The following is a 15567-nucleotide window of genomic DNA, read 5'->3' on the forward strand; positions in this document are numbered from 1 at the left end:
CTTCCCTGAATGAATCCCCACTTCCATCATACACACTCAATCCTGCTTCTCCTTTGGGTGCATTGTCTGCAAGCTTTGCATCTCTCCTACCCTCTTGCTCACTCTTGCCCCATCTACAGGCCTGTGGGCCTGTCTCCCTCTTCCTTTCATAGTGGGACAACCTTGTCTCTTTTCTCATGACCTCTACCTCTAAGCTTCTCCTCCTCAGAGACTTTAATATTCATCTTGGCTCCCCTGATGTGGCTACCTTACTCTTCCGCAACCTCTGTGACTCTCTTTCCCTCACCATTCTTTCCTCCGGTCCGACCCACTCAGCCAGGCACACCCTAGATGCGCTAATCTCAGTGGGCATCCCTTCTCTAACCCTCTCACTACACCTCTCTCCTGGTCGGACCATGCTGTCCTCTCATTTGAAGCTCTTGGGCTCCCCGGCTAAGCCTCCTCCTGCACTACCAGTCTCCTTTTCCATCATTCGACCAATGAAGCGAGTGTCAGTAGCTGCTTTTGCTGCCTCTTTCATTCCCCCTGAAACTCCTGCTATTGATTCTCACACCAACTCAGTCCTTGTTAACCTTCACCTCTCCAGCTCTAGAACTCTTGTCCCTGCCATGAGGATCTGCATGAAGCCTGCCTCCAAGTGCAATAGTTGGTATGATTCCGACCTTCAAACAACAGAAGCAACAAGGGATACCAGGAATATCTAAGTACTATGATCTGTCCTGGATAGAACCCAAAAATGTATATTAACATCAAAGGTCATAGTACTGGTGTTTTTATGTGGTGAGTTCAGGCATAGTCTACCCATCTACAAAGTCACAATATCAATGTGACTCAAAAACATTTATAAAAAATTGTGTCTTTCACTAACTATGTAATGAGAAGAAAAACATTCTATTCAACCTAATAGACACTCTCTCATGATTCAACGTTTTTATTAACATGTAGAAAAATAATTAATAAAAGACTGATCTCGTTATTGTAATATAACAATCACAAATGTCAGTATCAATACATTCATCAGCCAATCCATCAAATGAATAATTCCACTGGTAAGATACATCATTCCCATTTAAAACCACAACAAACCACAACAAACCACACGCCAACCATACATCATTCATACTCAAACAATTCTTCAATTCCGACATTTGATTCATCAATATGAAACAATCATACTAAAATACAACAATACAACTCTGTGTTCATTACAAATATGAACAATAAGTTATTCACAGCTGAGCCACCGTTAATTGTACGGACTATTTTGGCAAATAAAGGCTCAAACTATTATTTAACAAAACTGTTTATAAATAACAGTACACTCCCCAACCCGACATGTTTCTTTCTGTGCAAATCTTGTTCAACAGAAATTCTTCAAGGGCACAAAGGTACAGCGTTGTCAAATGGAAAGTCGTTGGAAATAGGAACGTGTAGACTACACCAAGAGCTCACCTAAATATAAACATAAAAACACCATCAATCGAGCTCAAATGCTTACATCTCTAAATTGATCATTTCTACCACCGTACCACAAATGAACGGGGAGTAGAACAAGGGTCATCAATACCCGTAAATTTCCTTCACCACTATAGGGATCTTGTGAACCGATACATGGCACCATGATTGATACACCATATTAATTGGTCTATTCCACAGAACGCCACCATCACCAACACCATGTGACACATCAGGAACTCCAGTACTAATAAGACCATCCGTCTAGGTTGTGATACAACCAACCACACCTCAGTGGTATCTCGTGGAAAAAGCTGGGAGCAAGATCAACATTCAGCAAAAACACACAGTATATCTCATGTAAAGGTCACTCGTTACACTAGTTTTCGCCAGCCATGCCGGTACACCATTACCATTTGGGAGGTTGTGCCCGACACTCTTAAGGGCAGGCACAACTATATAGAGCCTGTGTGTTCATGGGGGCAAATCCTCGACCACCTAGAATCACACAAAAGCGGAAAAAAGGAACGTAACAATGAAGGCAAACCTGCAAATACTGCCCACATTATCATTAACACTAACACCTGGTGTATTTTAGGTAGCCACTGTGTACAAGAAGTACTCAGAGTAACAAGATACTAAGTGACTGAGGCAGGAGCAAAAACTATCACACACCGACCCGGTTTACCTTAATTATAATGGTCTTTCCCATCCGCGTAGATACATCTAGGGAGACTGCTTCACATAGAGTCTCTTCTCAGGATGAGAAAAAACGTAAACCAGATCGGTACTGTCCACTTCGAATCTAAACAGTTCACGATTCTGTGACGATATAAAACAAACAGAACGGGGAGCCAGATTAGCACCCTACAACATGAACTCATTGTAATGCGAGCGTCTGATAATGCTGCTGTCATTGAGGAAGTGTTATAGTAAACACACCTCATGGAAAAAAGGCCAACTGCCCTATGCTTAGATATACGGGAAACATAAAGGATTTTAACTGGCACAGCCCATCAATATGGACGGGAGACGCTGCTTACCTCTATTCCGAGGAACGCCCTTCGCTCTTTGCCACAGTGATTCTGTGAGCGGTTACGACAAACATTCAGGCTCCACATATCCTGGTCATATACCTGCTCGTGTTGTCATGTGACATACACGCAACGTAAAAATAAAGCGCGCTCTGATCTTAAAGATACAGCCCCACTAGATGTTCAAAAGCGGGTCGTTCTTATTGGATCAAATGGTAAAATGTTTTATTTTTTTTCAATTATTTTATTTGTATATGGTTTATTGAAACCTTTACAAAAAAACATCAAAAAACAATAATTTTAAACAATCATTAAAAGAAATCATTTAAAAGACAATCATCTAAAATAGAACGCAGCGAAAGGGAATGTACACACATTATATATAGACAACTCTACCGACAGAGAAAGACAAGATATAAAATGTAATATGTAATATTCGTTGTGCTCAGACATTACAAAAAAACAATTTCATAAACAATTTCATAACCCTGGCATAACACATTTAGCTATATGGAGTTATGAATTTATAGATTTAAGCTTTTAATAAATCCCGATAGGGCCAAGCCCTCATGGGTGGTTTGGATATTTAAACATCTTTTCCAAGCCCACTCATCCTCAAACATAATAAAGTTGAGTTTTAGGGATTCCAGATATTTTACCCTAAGTGGGAGAAGAATCACACATTCCATAACCAAATGTTTTAAAGTCTCCTCCTTGGCCAGGCAGAACCTGCAACCAGCCATATCCATGGGGATCACCCCTCTTCTGACCAGGATGTCTCTAGTGGGAAGGACATTCCATCTAGCTCTAAGGACAATGCCTCGATATAATCTATCTGTAAATTGTGAAATAACCTTCGAGGCAGATCCCCGGGCTCTATGTTCATGATTCAAGTGAACAAGTGAAGGATAAGAATGGAATGCATCTACAGTTTCACACCAATCAAAATTGAATAATGCCAGTTTTACATACATAGGATTACAGATCAAAGACTCACAGGGTAATTCATAGAATTTCGCAGAAAAGTGTCGCAAGCGGCTGGCGCAGAGTGTCCGCGTGCGATTGACTGCGCCAGGCACGTGCGCTAAAACCGATTTCCGCGCACAGCGTATTCATGGATTTCAGGCTCCCAAACCAGCCGTGGCGCAGAGTATCGCAGCGACCCTGCAGCAGCGCCAGTAACGCCCCCAAGAACGCCCTCGCGCAAGGAAAAGCCATCAAAATCGCTAAATCATCGCAAAGGGCAGCGCTAACCCTGGACCAGTCCACAGGGCTGCCAAACAAGGAACGCAAAGCGGGTAACGTGCATATCAGGGGTACGCGTGAAGTTTTACACGCGATTAGCCAGGGCACGTGTATCACAGGGGTACGCAGGAATTATCACACGCGATTTGGCTGGGTACGTATATTACAGGGGTGCGCGGGAATTATCACACGCGATTTGGCTGGGTACGTGTATTCCAGGGGTGCGCGGGAATTATCACACGCGATTTGGCTGGGTACGTGTATTCCAGGGGTGCGCGGGAATTATCACACGCGATTTGGCTGGTTAGGTGTATTACAGGGGTACACGGGAAGTTCTACACGCGATTCGGCTGGGTACGTGTATTACAGGGGTGCGCGGGAATTTTCACATGCGATTTGGCCAGGTACGTGTATTACAGGGGTGCGTGGGAATTATCACACGCGATTTGGCTTGGTACGTGTATTACAGGGGTGCGTGGGAAGTTCTACACGCGATTGGCCAGGGTACGTGTATTACAGGGGTATGTGGGAATTATCACACGCGATTTGGCTGGGTACGTGTATTACAGGGGTACACGGGAAGTTCTACACGCGATTCGGCTGGGTACGTGTATTACAGGGGTGCGCGGGAATTTTCACATGCGATTTGGCCAGGTACGTGTATTACAGGGGTGCGTGGGAATTATCACACGCGATTTGGCTTGGTACGTGTATTACAGGGGTGCGTGGGAAGTTCTACACGCGATTGGCCAGGGTACGTGTATTACAGGGGTATGTGGGAATTATCACACGCGATTTGGCTGGGTACGTGTATTACAGGGGTGCACGGGAAGTTCTACACGCGATTCGGCTGGGTACGTGTATTACAGGGGTGCGCGGGAATTTTCACATGCGATTTGGCCAGGTACGTGTATTACAGGGGTGCGTGGGAATTATCACACGCGATTTGGCTTGGTACGTGTATTACAGGGGTGTGCGGGAATTATCACACGCAATTAGGCTGGGTGGGTCCTCACAGGTGTTCCCTGTACACCCTCCACAGCCCCTGCAGGCAGCCCACAAAACAGGGGACTACCCTGCACACCTGCTCATGTCCCCCTGCACCCCCACCCCCCAGCAGTGCAGGGGCAGCCTCCACCAGGCCCCCACTCATGTCTCCCACCACCCCCACCCCCCAGCAGTGCAGGGGCAGCCTCCACCAGGCCCCCACTCATGTCTCCCACCACCCCCACCCCCCAGCAGTGCAGGGGCAGCCTCCACCAGGCCCCCACTCATGTCCCCTATCACCCCCACCCCCCCGCCACCAGGGGCACCCTCCACCAGGCCCCCACTCATGTCTCCCACCACCCCCACCCCCCAGCAGTGCAGGGGCAGCCTCCACCAGGCCCCCACTCATGTCTCCCACCACCCCCACCCCCCAGCCACCAGGGGCACCCTCCACCAGGCCCCCACTCATGTCTCCCACCACCCCCACCCCCCAGCAGTGCAGGGGCACCCTCCACCAGGCCCCCACTCATGTCTCCCACCACCCCCACCCCCCAGCCACCAGGGTCACCCTCCACCAGGCCCCCACTCATGTCTCCCACAACCCCCACCCCCCAGCAGTGCAGGGGCAGCCTCCACCAGGCCCCCACTCATGTCCCCTATCACCCCCACCCCCCCGCCACCAGGGGCACCCTCCACCAGGCCCCCACTCATGTCTCCCACCACCCCCACCCCCCAGCAGTGCAGGGGCAGCCTCCACCAGGCCCCCACTCATGTCTCCCACCACCCCCACCCCCCAGCAGTGCAGGGGCAGCCTCCACCAGGCCCCCACTCATGTCCCCTATCACCCCCACCCCCCCGCCACCAGGGGCACCCTCCACCAGGCCCCCACTCATGTCTCCCACCACCCCCACCCCCCAGCAGTGCAGGGGCAGCCTCCACCAGGCCCCCACTCATGTCTCCCACCACCCCCACCCCCCAGCAGTGCAGGGGCAGCCTCCACCAGGCCCCCACTCATGTCCCCTATCACCCCCACCCCCCCGCCACCAGGGGCACCCTCCACCAGGCCCCCACTCATGTCTCCCACCACCCCCACCCCCCAGCCACCAGGGTCACCCTCCACCAGGCCCCCACTCATGTCTCCCACCACCCCCACCCCCCAGCAGTGCAGGGGCAGCCTCCACCAGGCCCCCACTCATGTCTCCCACCACCCCCACCCCCCAGCAGTGCAGGGGCAGCCTCCACCAGGCCCCCACTCATGTCCCCTATCACCCCCACCCCCCCGCCACCAGGGGCACCCTCCACCAGGCCCCCACTCATGTCTCCCACCACCCCCACCCCCCAGCAGTGCAGGGGCAGCCTCCACCAGGCCCCCACTCATGTCTCCCACCACCCCCACCCCCCAGCCACCAGGGGCACCCTCCACCAGGCCCCCACTCATGTCTCCCACCACCCCCACCCCCCAGCAGTGCAGGGGCACCCTCCACCAGGCCCCCACTCATGTCTCCCACCACCCCCACCCCCCAGCCACCAGGGTCACCCTCCACCAGGCCCCCACTCATGTCTCCCACCACCTGATTGGTGGAAATGGCCGTACACCGGGATACAGGTGCGCTGACGTACTTGCGTGTGTAAGTGTCCGCGCACACCTCATATACACGTACATAGGCCAATCGCGTGTACACGCACTTTTGTCCAATTACACGCGATGAGACTCTGACGTGCAGTCTTCCCACGTGTGCTCTGTCATCACGTGCTGTGTGGGAAACACCCGTGCGGGTCACGTCACAGACGCGCTTACGCGCTGAGGGCCTTTGGTCCAATGGAATCGCGTATGCGTGCTGACGCGCTTACGCGCTAAGGGCCTTTCCTCGGTTTTCACGCTGACGTGCAGGATTTTCACGTGCCAATTCACTCCGTACCAAGCTGGCCACGCGTGAGCACACGGGAGACCACGCTCCTGCCCAGAAGGCCGAATTACTGCCCCCCAGAGCCCCGAGCACGCTCCCACCTGCTATCTGCTGCTGCCTGACTGCCTGCTGCCTACGTGCACTGCCATTTGCTGCCTGCACATCAGCCAGGGGTGCTGTTGCTGTGACCACCCCTGCTGGAACAGAAGACTCCCGACTGGAATTCCATCGCTCCACAGCCCAGCCCCAGGACCCAGTTGCCCACCCACTCCTGCCTCTGGGGTTGTCATGTCGGGGCTAACACCATCTGTGACCACTGACAACCCCCGGCCAGAGAGGCAGAGGGGCACCAGCTTCAGTGCCACCGAAGTTGGTGTCCTGGTGGAGCAAGTCCTGGGGCAGTATGATGCCCTCTTTGGAAGTTCCCGCGCCGACAAGGAAGGACGGACTCGGATCTGGACAGACATCGTGACTGCCATCAACGCGGAGGGGGTGGCAGTCCGGGACTTACAACATGTCAGGAAGCGCTGGGAGGACTTCAGGTCCAGGACCCTGAACAAGGCCCGGCGCCTCTTGAAGGCAGCGGATGCCAAGGGGCGCCGGGGCCACTTGTCGGAAGAACAGATGGGGGTCCTGGAACGCATATCCCCAGCGCTCCACGTCCAGGTCCTAGAGAAGCAGAGCCGTCTGGAGTCGAGCGGTGAGTGTACATGCATCCTGGTTGTGAGCAGGGCATGTGGTGATCATTCCCCATTGTGCCGGTTGCACATCTGTTTGTATGGGGTGGAGTATGGGTGGGGGTGTACAGGGCCGTGGGGCTGACACATGCGAGGGCTGTAATGTGTGAGACATGGATGGTGCTTGTGTGTGTGGGCTTGCATGGCAAATGCAGTTGTGCGTGCACACATGTTTGGATGAATGTGTATGTAAGTAGACATGTCCGTGATGTCAGGCATGTATGTTGTTTTCGGCTGCATGTATGAGCACTGTGTACATGTGCATGTGTGTGTATTTGTCAAAGGTGCAACAGTGATGCTACATGGATGCATGTGACAGCGGTATGTGGAAGCCTGATTGGCAGATGTGACATGGATGCCCGTCTGAACAGTGCGACACTTGGCAGAGGTGTAGACATGCATGCAAGTGTGGTGGTGTGTGTACATGTGTGGTGCACTTCCTGTGTTGCATGTGATGTATGGCTCCCCTTTGGCTGCTGATGCTGTTGTATGTGTAGGGATGGTGGTGGCAGTTGCGATATGGCTGTGGTATGGCTCATGTGTGCCAGTTGCAATGACATGTGTGTTGGGGATTGTGATGACATGTCTGAGGTTTGCCAATGCCACTCATGTGCAACTGTCGTGCGTGTATGTGTCCATTGTACAGTGCCCTGATGCCTGTGTTTTGTTTCTCCCTGTCTGCAGCGTCAACTGATGAAGAGGGCGGAGAAGGTGCTGTGGAGCACAGCGGCGGGGATCCGACCGCCAGCCGGAGACGCAAGGCCCGGCTCCCCTCCCGTGTTGTCATCTCGTCGGGGAGTGAGGAGTCCGGTGCCGCGTCCCAGGCCGCAGCTGCCGGGGGGAGGTCCAAGAGGCGGAGGTTGCAGTTGGACTCCTCGGCAGCAGAAGGGGCAGCTGGGACCCCACAGGGCCCAACAGGGGAAGATGGCACAGAGTTATCCAGGTTGGTGGGGGGTTTGGTGGAGGAGGGGGCCGCGCAAGCACCAGAGACAGGGTCTGGAGGTGGGGATCCCACTGGTGCTAGTGGTGCAGTGCAGGACCAGGGACAGGAGGCAGCACAGGCGGCCGCGGAGGTGCCTGTGTGCAATCCTGTCCCCGATCCTGTCCCTGCATCATCTTGCACCAGCAGGGATGCCTACGTCCAGACCCGTTTTCAGGCAGGGGATGAGCTGACGTCAACTGGCCTTCCTCTGCCTGCGGACGTGGCCATCCAGGACCGGGTTGAGCCTGTCCTGGCTGGTGTGGCGTTGCGTCAACGGGCCATGCGAGGTGACCTGCAGTCTTTTCATGGAGAGACTGCACGTCATCTCGAATGGCTCGTTGACCACGTCAGCCTGCTGGGACAGGTCACCCAGGCCGGATTCCGCTGTCTGATGGGGCTTGCTCCGACCCCCTCCTCAACTGGACCCCCTACGCGCCAGTCGTCCTCTGTGCCATCTTCCCACCCATCAGTCACCTGGGTGCCCTGTGGAGCTGCCTCTGACAGTGCAGCCAGGCTGGTGGAGGAGGCATCCCTGCCACAGTCGGGAGTCGGACGTCCAGCAGGGGTGGCCACATCAACAGGTGCACCCCAGCCGGCGGAGGATGTGCAGGCAGCAGGAGGCAGTGCACGGGCAGAGGCAGAGCAGCAGCAGCAGCAAGATGGTGGGAGCCATGAAGGCTCGGGGCCTTCGACATCGGAGGGGCAGGCATCGGCCGGAGGGCAGGAGGACCCAGGACAGAGAGTGTCTTCCGTGTGGCAGCGGTTGGGCCACGCCATAGGTGCGGAGCGGCGGCGAGCGGAAGAGGCGCGGCTCACAATGGTCAGGGCGGAGAACTCCATGCGGAGGGCCCTGAGGCGGGCCGAGTGCCTCGAGGCAATCCGCAGGGGGTTGGAGGAGGACACGGCGTCGTCCCTGTGGACCCTCGGGGCCATGGAACTGGACCGCCTCCGGGACATCGAACAGGAGTTCGATGATGCCCTGGCCCGGAACACCACAGAGTGAGCCGCTGGACTTGCCCGCCGCCTTTGTATATAGTTCTTTAGTTTTAGGTTTCCTTTCGTTCTTATTATTATTTGGAGTCGACGGACACTGCTCCACTTTTTGTATATAGTTGATATTTAGGTAGGTTTTTTAGGAGGTTTCCTTAGTTCAGTTGTGATGATGGACCCTTGTTATTTTTGTACATAGTTCTTTGTTGCATGGAGAGTTTTTACATTTCACTTTGGACATAATTTTTTTGATTTGATTTTCTAGTTTTGTGTTTTTATGCGGACATGCAGCTTATTTTTTCACATTTACATTGTAGTTAGTTTTCTTTCTTTGGCACTTGTATTTTTTTCAATACATTTTTTTTTCCATTGTTCACTGTGTGGTTTCATCTCATTGGTTTCATGCATGTCATGTTGTGTGTTTTCCCATTCAATTTGAAAATATGTGTGTGACGGACATGGGTTCATTTGCTTCATGTACATTGGGGGTGTAACATGTGATTTCCATTTCCATGTGGGTGAATGGGTTACTTGGTAGGTCTTTTTGGCTGTGGAGGCTGACCATTACGCACATGATTGGGGATTGTGAGGACCTGGTGGGGGCTGCACATGGTGGCAGGGGGGTGGGGGTGCAGGGGGACATGAGTGGGGGCCTGGTGGAGGTTGAGCCTGCACTGCTGGGGGGTGGGGGTGGTGGGAGACATGAGTGGGGGCCTGGTGGAGGGTGACCCTGCACTGCTGGGGTGTGGGGGTGATGGGAGACATGAGTGGGGGCCTGGTGGAGGGTGACCCTGGTGGCTGGGGGGTGGGGGTGATAGGGGACATGAGTGGGGGCCTGGTGGAGGGTGACCCTGGTGGCTGGGGGGTGGGGGTGGTGGGAGACATGAGTTGGACATGGGTGGGGGCCTACTGGCAGGTGCCCCACAGTGCTGGGGGGTGGGGGTGGTGGGAGACATGAGTTGAACATGGGTGGGGGCCTACTGGCAGGTGCCCCACAGTGCTGGGGGGTGGGGGTGGTGGGAGACATGAGTTGGACATGGGTGGGGGCCTGCTGGCAGGTGCCCCACAGTGCTGGGGGGTGGGGGTGGTGGGAGACATGAGTGGGGCCCTGGTGGAGGGTGACCCTGGTGGCTGGGGGGTGGGGGTGGTGGGAGACATGAGTTGGACATGGGTGGGGGCCTACTGGCAGGTGCCCCACAGTGCTGGGGGGTGGGGGTGGTGGGTGACATGAGTTGGACATGGGTGGGGGCCTGCTGGCAGGTGCCCCACAGTGCTGGGGGGTGGGGGTGGTGGGAGACATGAGTTGGACATGGGTGGGGGCCTGCTGGCAGGTGCCCCACAGTGCTGGGGGGTGGGGGTGGTGGGAGACATGAGTGGGGCCCTGGTGGAGGGTGACCCTGCACTGCTGGGGTGTGGGGGTGGTGGGTGACATGAGTGGGGGCCTGGTGGAGGGTGACCCTGGTGGCTGGGGGGTGGGGGTGGTGGTAGACATGAGTGGGGGCCTGGTGGAGGGTGACCCTGCACTGCTGGGGTGTGGGGGTGGTGGGTGACATGAGTGGGGGCCTGGTGGAGGGTGACCCTGGTGGCTGGGGGGTGGGGGTGGTGGTAGACATGAGTGGGGGCCTGGTGGAGGGTGACCCTGCACTGCTGGGGTGTGGGGGTGGTGGGTGACATGAGTGGGGGCCTGGTGGAGGGTGACCCTGGTGGCTGGGGGGTGGGGGTGGTGGGAGACATGAGTTGGACATGGGTGGGGGCCTACTGGCAGGTGCCCCACAGTGCTGGGGGGTGGGGGTGGTGGGAGACATGAGTTGGACATGGGTGGGGGTCTACTGGCAGGTGCCCCACAGTGCTGGGGGGTGGGGGTGGTGGGAGACATGAGTTGGACATGGGTGGGGGCCTGCTGGCAGGTGCCCCACAGTGCTGGGGGGTGGGGGTGGTGGGAGACATGAGTGGGGCCCTGGTGGAGGGTGACCCTGGTGGCTGGGGGGTGGGGGTGGTGGGAGACATGAGTTGGACATGGGTGGGGGCCTACTGGCAGGTGCCCCACAGTGCTGGGGGGTGGGGGTGGTGGGTGACATGAGTTGGACATGGGTGGGGGCCTGCTGGCAGGTGCCCCACAGTGCTGGGGGGTGGGGGTGGTGGGAGACATGAGTTGGACATGGGTGGGGGCCTGCTGGCAGGTGCCCCACAGTGCTGGGGGGTGGGGGTGGTGGGAGACATGAGTGGGGCCCTGGTGGAGGGTGACCCTGCACTGCTGGGGTGTGGGGGTGGTGGGTGACATGAGTGGGGGCCTGGTGGAGGGTGACCCTGGTGGCTGGGGGGTGGGGGTGGTGGTAGACATGAGTGGGGGCCTGGTGGAGGGTGACCCTGCACTGCTGGGGTGTGGGGGTGGTGGGTGACATGAGTGGGGCCCTGGTGGAGGGTGACCCTGGTGGCTGGGGGGTGGGGGTGGTGGGTGACATGAGTGGGGGCCTGGTGGAGGGTGACCCTGGTGGCTGGGGGGTGGGGGTGGTGGGAGACATGAGTTGGACATGGGTGGGGGCCTACTGGCAGGTGCCCCACAGTGCTGGGGTGTGGGGGTGGTGGGAGACATGAGTTGGACATGGGTGGGGGCCTGCTGGCAGGTGCCCCACAGTGCTGGGGGGTGGGGGTGGTGGGAGACATGAGTGGGGCCCTGGTGGAGGGTGACCCTGGTGGCTGGGGGGTGGGGGTGGTGGGAGACATGAGTTGGACATGGGTGGGGGCCTACTGGCAGGTGCCCCACAGTGCTGGGGGGTGGGGGTGGTGGGGGACATGAGTTGGACATGGGTGGGGGACTGCTGGCATGTGCCCCACAGTGCTGGGGGGTGGGGGTGCAAGGGGACATGTGTTGGTGTTCATTAGTTCAAGGAGACATGTGCCTTTGCTGGGGGGCATGCCCATGTTGGGAGGGCTGCCTGCGGGACATGACCAGGGATGCAGGGTAGTCCCCTGTGGTGTGGGCTGCCTGCAGGGGCCGTGGAGGGTGTACAGGGTACACCTGGGAGGACCCACACTGTCAAATCACATGTGGGACTCCCCGGCACCCCTGAAATACACGTACCGTGCAGAAATCGCGTGTAAAACTTCCCGCGCACCCCTCAAATTCACGCGCCCAGGCTATTCGCGTGTGGAACTTCCCGCGAACCCCTGAAATACACGCGCCCAGGCTATTCGCGTGTGGAACTTCCCGCGCACCCCTGAAATACACGCGCCCAGGCTATTCGCGTGTGGAACTTCCCGCGCACCCCTGAAATACACGCGCCCAGGCTATTCGCGTGTGGAACTTCCCGCGAACCCCTGAAATACACGCGCCCAGGCTATTCGCGTGTGGAACTTCCCGCGAACCCCTGTAATACACGTAGCCCGCTCCCCCAGGCCCGATCGCGTGAGGAACTTCCCGCGCACCCCTCAAATTCACGCGCCCAGGCTATTCGCGTGTGGAACTTCCCGCGCACCCCTGAAATACACGCGCCCAGGCTATTCGCGTGTGGAACTTCCCGCGCACCCCTGAAATACACGCGCCCAGGCTATTCGCGTGTGGAACTTCCCGCGCACCCCTCAAATTCACGCGCCCAGGCTATTCGCGTGTGGAACTTCCCGCGAACCCCTGAAATACACGCGCCCAGGCTATTCGCGTGTGGAACTTCCCGCGAACCCCTGTAATACACGTAGCCCGCTCCCCCAGGCCCGATCGCGTGAGGAACTTCACGCGAACCCCTGTAATACACGTAGCCCGCTCCCCCAGGCCCGATCGCGTGAGGAACTTCGCGCGAACCCCTGTAATACACGTAGCCCGCTCCCCCTGGCCCGATCGCGTGAATAACTTCACGCGAACCCCTGTGATGCACGTACCCTGCAAATCGCGTGTGACACTTCCCGCGCACCCCGGTATACATGCACACGTATTTTTTGTCAGCGGGTGTCCGTGTTTGTGGGTACCCCTTTGCACGTCATTTTTCCTGGAGGGCCACAGTATGGGACATTCATCATGGCAGTATATAGGTGCTATTTGTTGGCGCACCTTTTGGCGCACATTTCTTACAGCCGCAGAGACGCTACCGCCTCCTTTCTTGTGGCGGTCGTGTTTGTGCCTGTGCGCTGGTTTGAGCGTGCGCTTTTTTCCCCTATTCTATTCCATGAATACGTGTTGTAGGCGAGCGTGTGGGCGTTCCGCGCACTTGTGCCCTGTACTTCCCCCGTGACGCCCACGTTTTGGCAAGTTGTTCCCCATTCCGAGTGTTACGCCCGTGTTCCGCCTACTTTTATTGCGTGCGCCGCGCTATGTGCGAATTTCGCTGTGGCCTGTGCGATTTTCGCTGTGACCTGGCGCACGCTGTTAGATGGCCTGTGCGCCAACGTGCGCCAACGTGCGCCGCACACTTTTTTATCGCACATCCGCTGGTTTTCTCGCGCACGGCCTTCCATGAATCGACGTGCGCTGCTTTTCGTGCGATTTTCGCACTTGCACTGCGATTTTCGCTATTCCACTGCGATTCGCACGTTTTTGCCCACTTGCGCCGCGCTAATTATTCCATGAATCGGCCTGTCAGTTGTCAATCCAATCTTTTCTAAAATGGCCTCTGATCTATCCCTTAAGGAGGTCAATGTACACGAGTGAACTAAGTTTCTATCTAGTAGGTGATACAGTGTGTTTGGCACTCCAGTTTTAATTTTTGCATACAAAGATATGCAAGCCCACTGTACCCGAGCCCACATTGATACAACACCCAATTCAAATCTAATTGCAGAGATTGGGATTGCATTTGGCATACATAGCAACCTTCTCCAAATACGGCCCTCAATGCGATTAAGTGACTCGCTCACTCTCTCTGGAGCCAGTTCCAGGCCATAGATCAGTTTGGGTATCATTTTCCTCTCATAGAATATCAGAGCAGGCTTTAGAGAAAATTTACCAAACCTTCGGTCAATCCTGACCACCTGTGCTTCCAACAATTTTGCCTTATCTAATATAGATTCAATTAAAGGCTTAGAGCCTGGGTAGGCTGAGATGTTGAAACCCAAATATCGCACAGACTCAACCAGTTTCAAAGGAGTCTCCCCCAACTTACCAATAAAGCCTGATGTCTTGCCTCTTGCTTTTCTAAAGGACAAGATTCGAGTTTTGGAGGGATTAATTAATAAACCATTGGTTTTAGCATATGCTTCAAAATTTCTTAAAGACCGTTGCAACCCCACCTTGGTGTTATCAAATATCAACAGATCATCAGCATATGCTAACCAGATAATTTTGTCCTTGTCAATTTTAGGGGCCAGCAGTCCTTCTTTGGCAAGTGAGATGGCTACATCTGAAAAGTATTGGTTGAACAGCCAGGGTGCCAGAGTGCAACCCTGTCTGACCCCCTGATAGGATCTAATTCTCCTTGATAAATCACCTTCTTGGTTCAAACGAACCCGAACCCCGCAGTTCTCATAGACCCCACTAACTAATCTCAATAGCCCTACAGGTAGGCCCCAACCAGCCAGTTTTAACCACAACCTGCCTGGGTCAACCCGGTCAAACGCAGCAGTCAGATTGATTGAAGACATATACGTGCAACCACCCGCTGTTGACCATGCCACCTCTTGTATACTCTTCAGGGCCAGACCGTTAACATTGGTCGAATGGCCCCTTCTGAACCCAGTCTGGAATCGGGCCAGCTGGTGGCTCCTATGAGCCCACTCCCCCAAGTGTGACAACAGGAAAGATGAGAAGATCTTACAATCCACATCAATTAAAGAAATCGGACGATAGTTTGCCGGATCAGTCCTGCTGCCACACTTGAAGAGTGGTATAATATGTGCTGTGTTCCAGGATGCGGGGGTCGTCCCTGAGGACTAAATATCACTAAACTCCAGGCATAACAACTGGGCCCACAAGTTAGGATTATCCTTAAATGTATTATTTGTTAGGCCATTTGGCCCTGGAGCCCTAGAGCGCTTACATCTGGTGATTAGTTTTCAAATGGTTTCTAACTCAACCTTTGGGTTCCACCTAACCTCTCTAGTCAAGTCCAAAACCAATGGTGGGTCCATCGATGATTTCCCAAATCTGCTCTCCAAAAATACAACCCAATCTTTTTCTGAAATTGAATTTAACTGGCAAGTTGTATAGTTTGGGTCCTGCCCATTGACCAAATACCAAAAAGCACTTGCATTTGCAGAGACTAAGGTTCCAAGCATCTTTTCAGAATCATTCTGAAGCATTACAG

The sequence above is a fragment of the Ambystoma mexicanum genome, chromosome 8, assembly GCF_040938575.1.
Source record: "Ambystoma mexicanum isolate Mex_15411 chromosome 8, UKY_AmexF1_1, whole genome shotgun sequence".
Lineage (NCBI taxonomy): Eukaryota > Metazoa > Chordata > Amphibia > Caudata > Ambystomatidae > Ambystoma > Ambystoma mexicanum.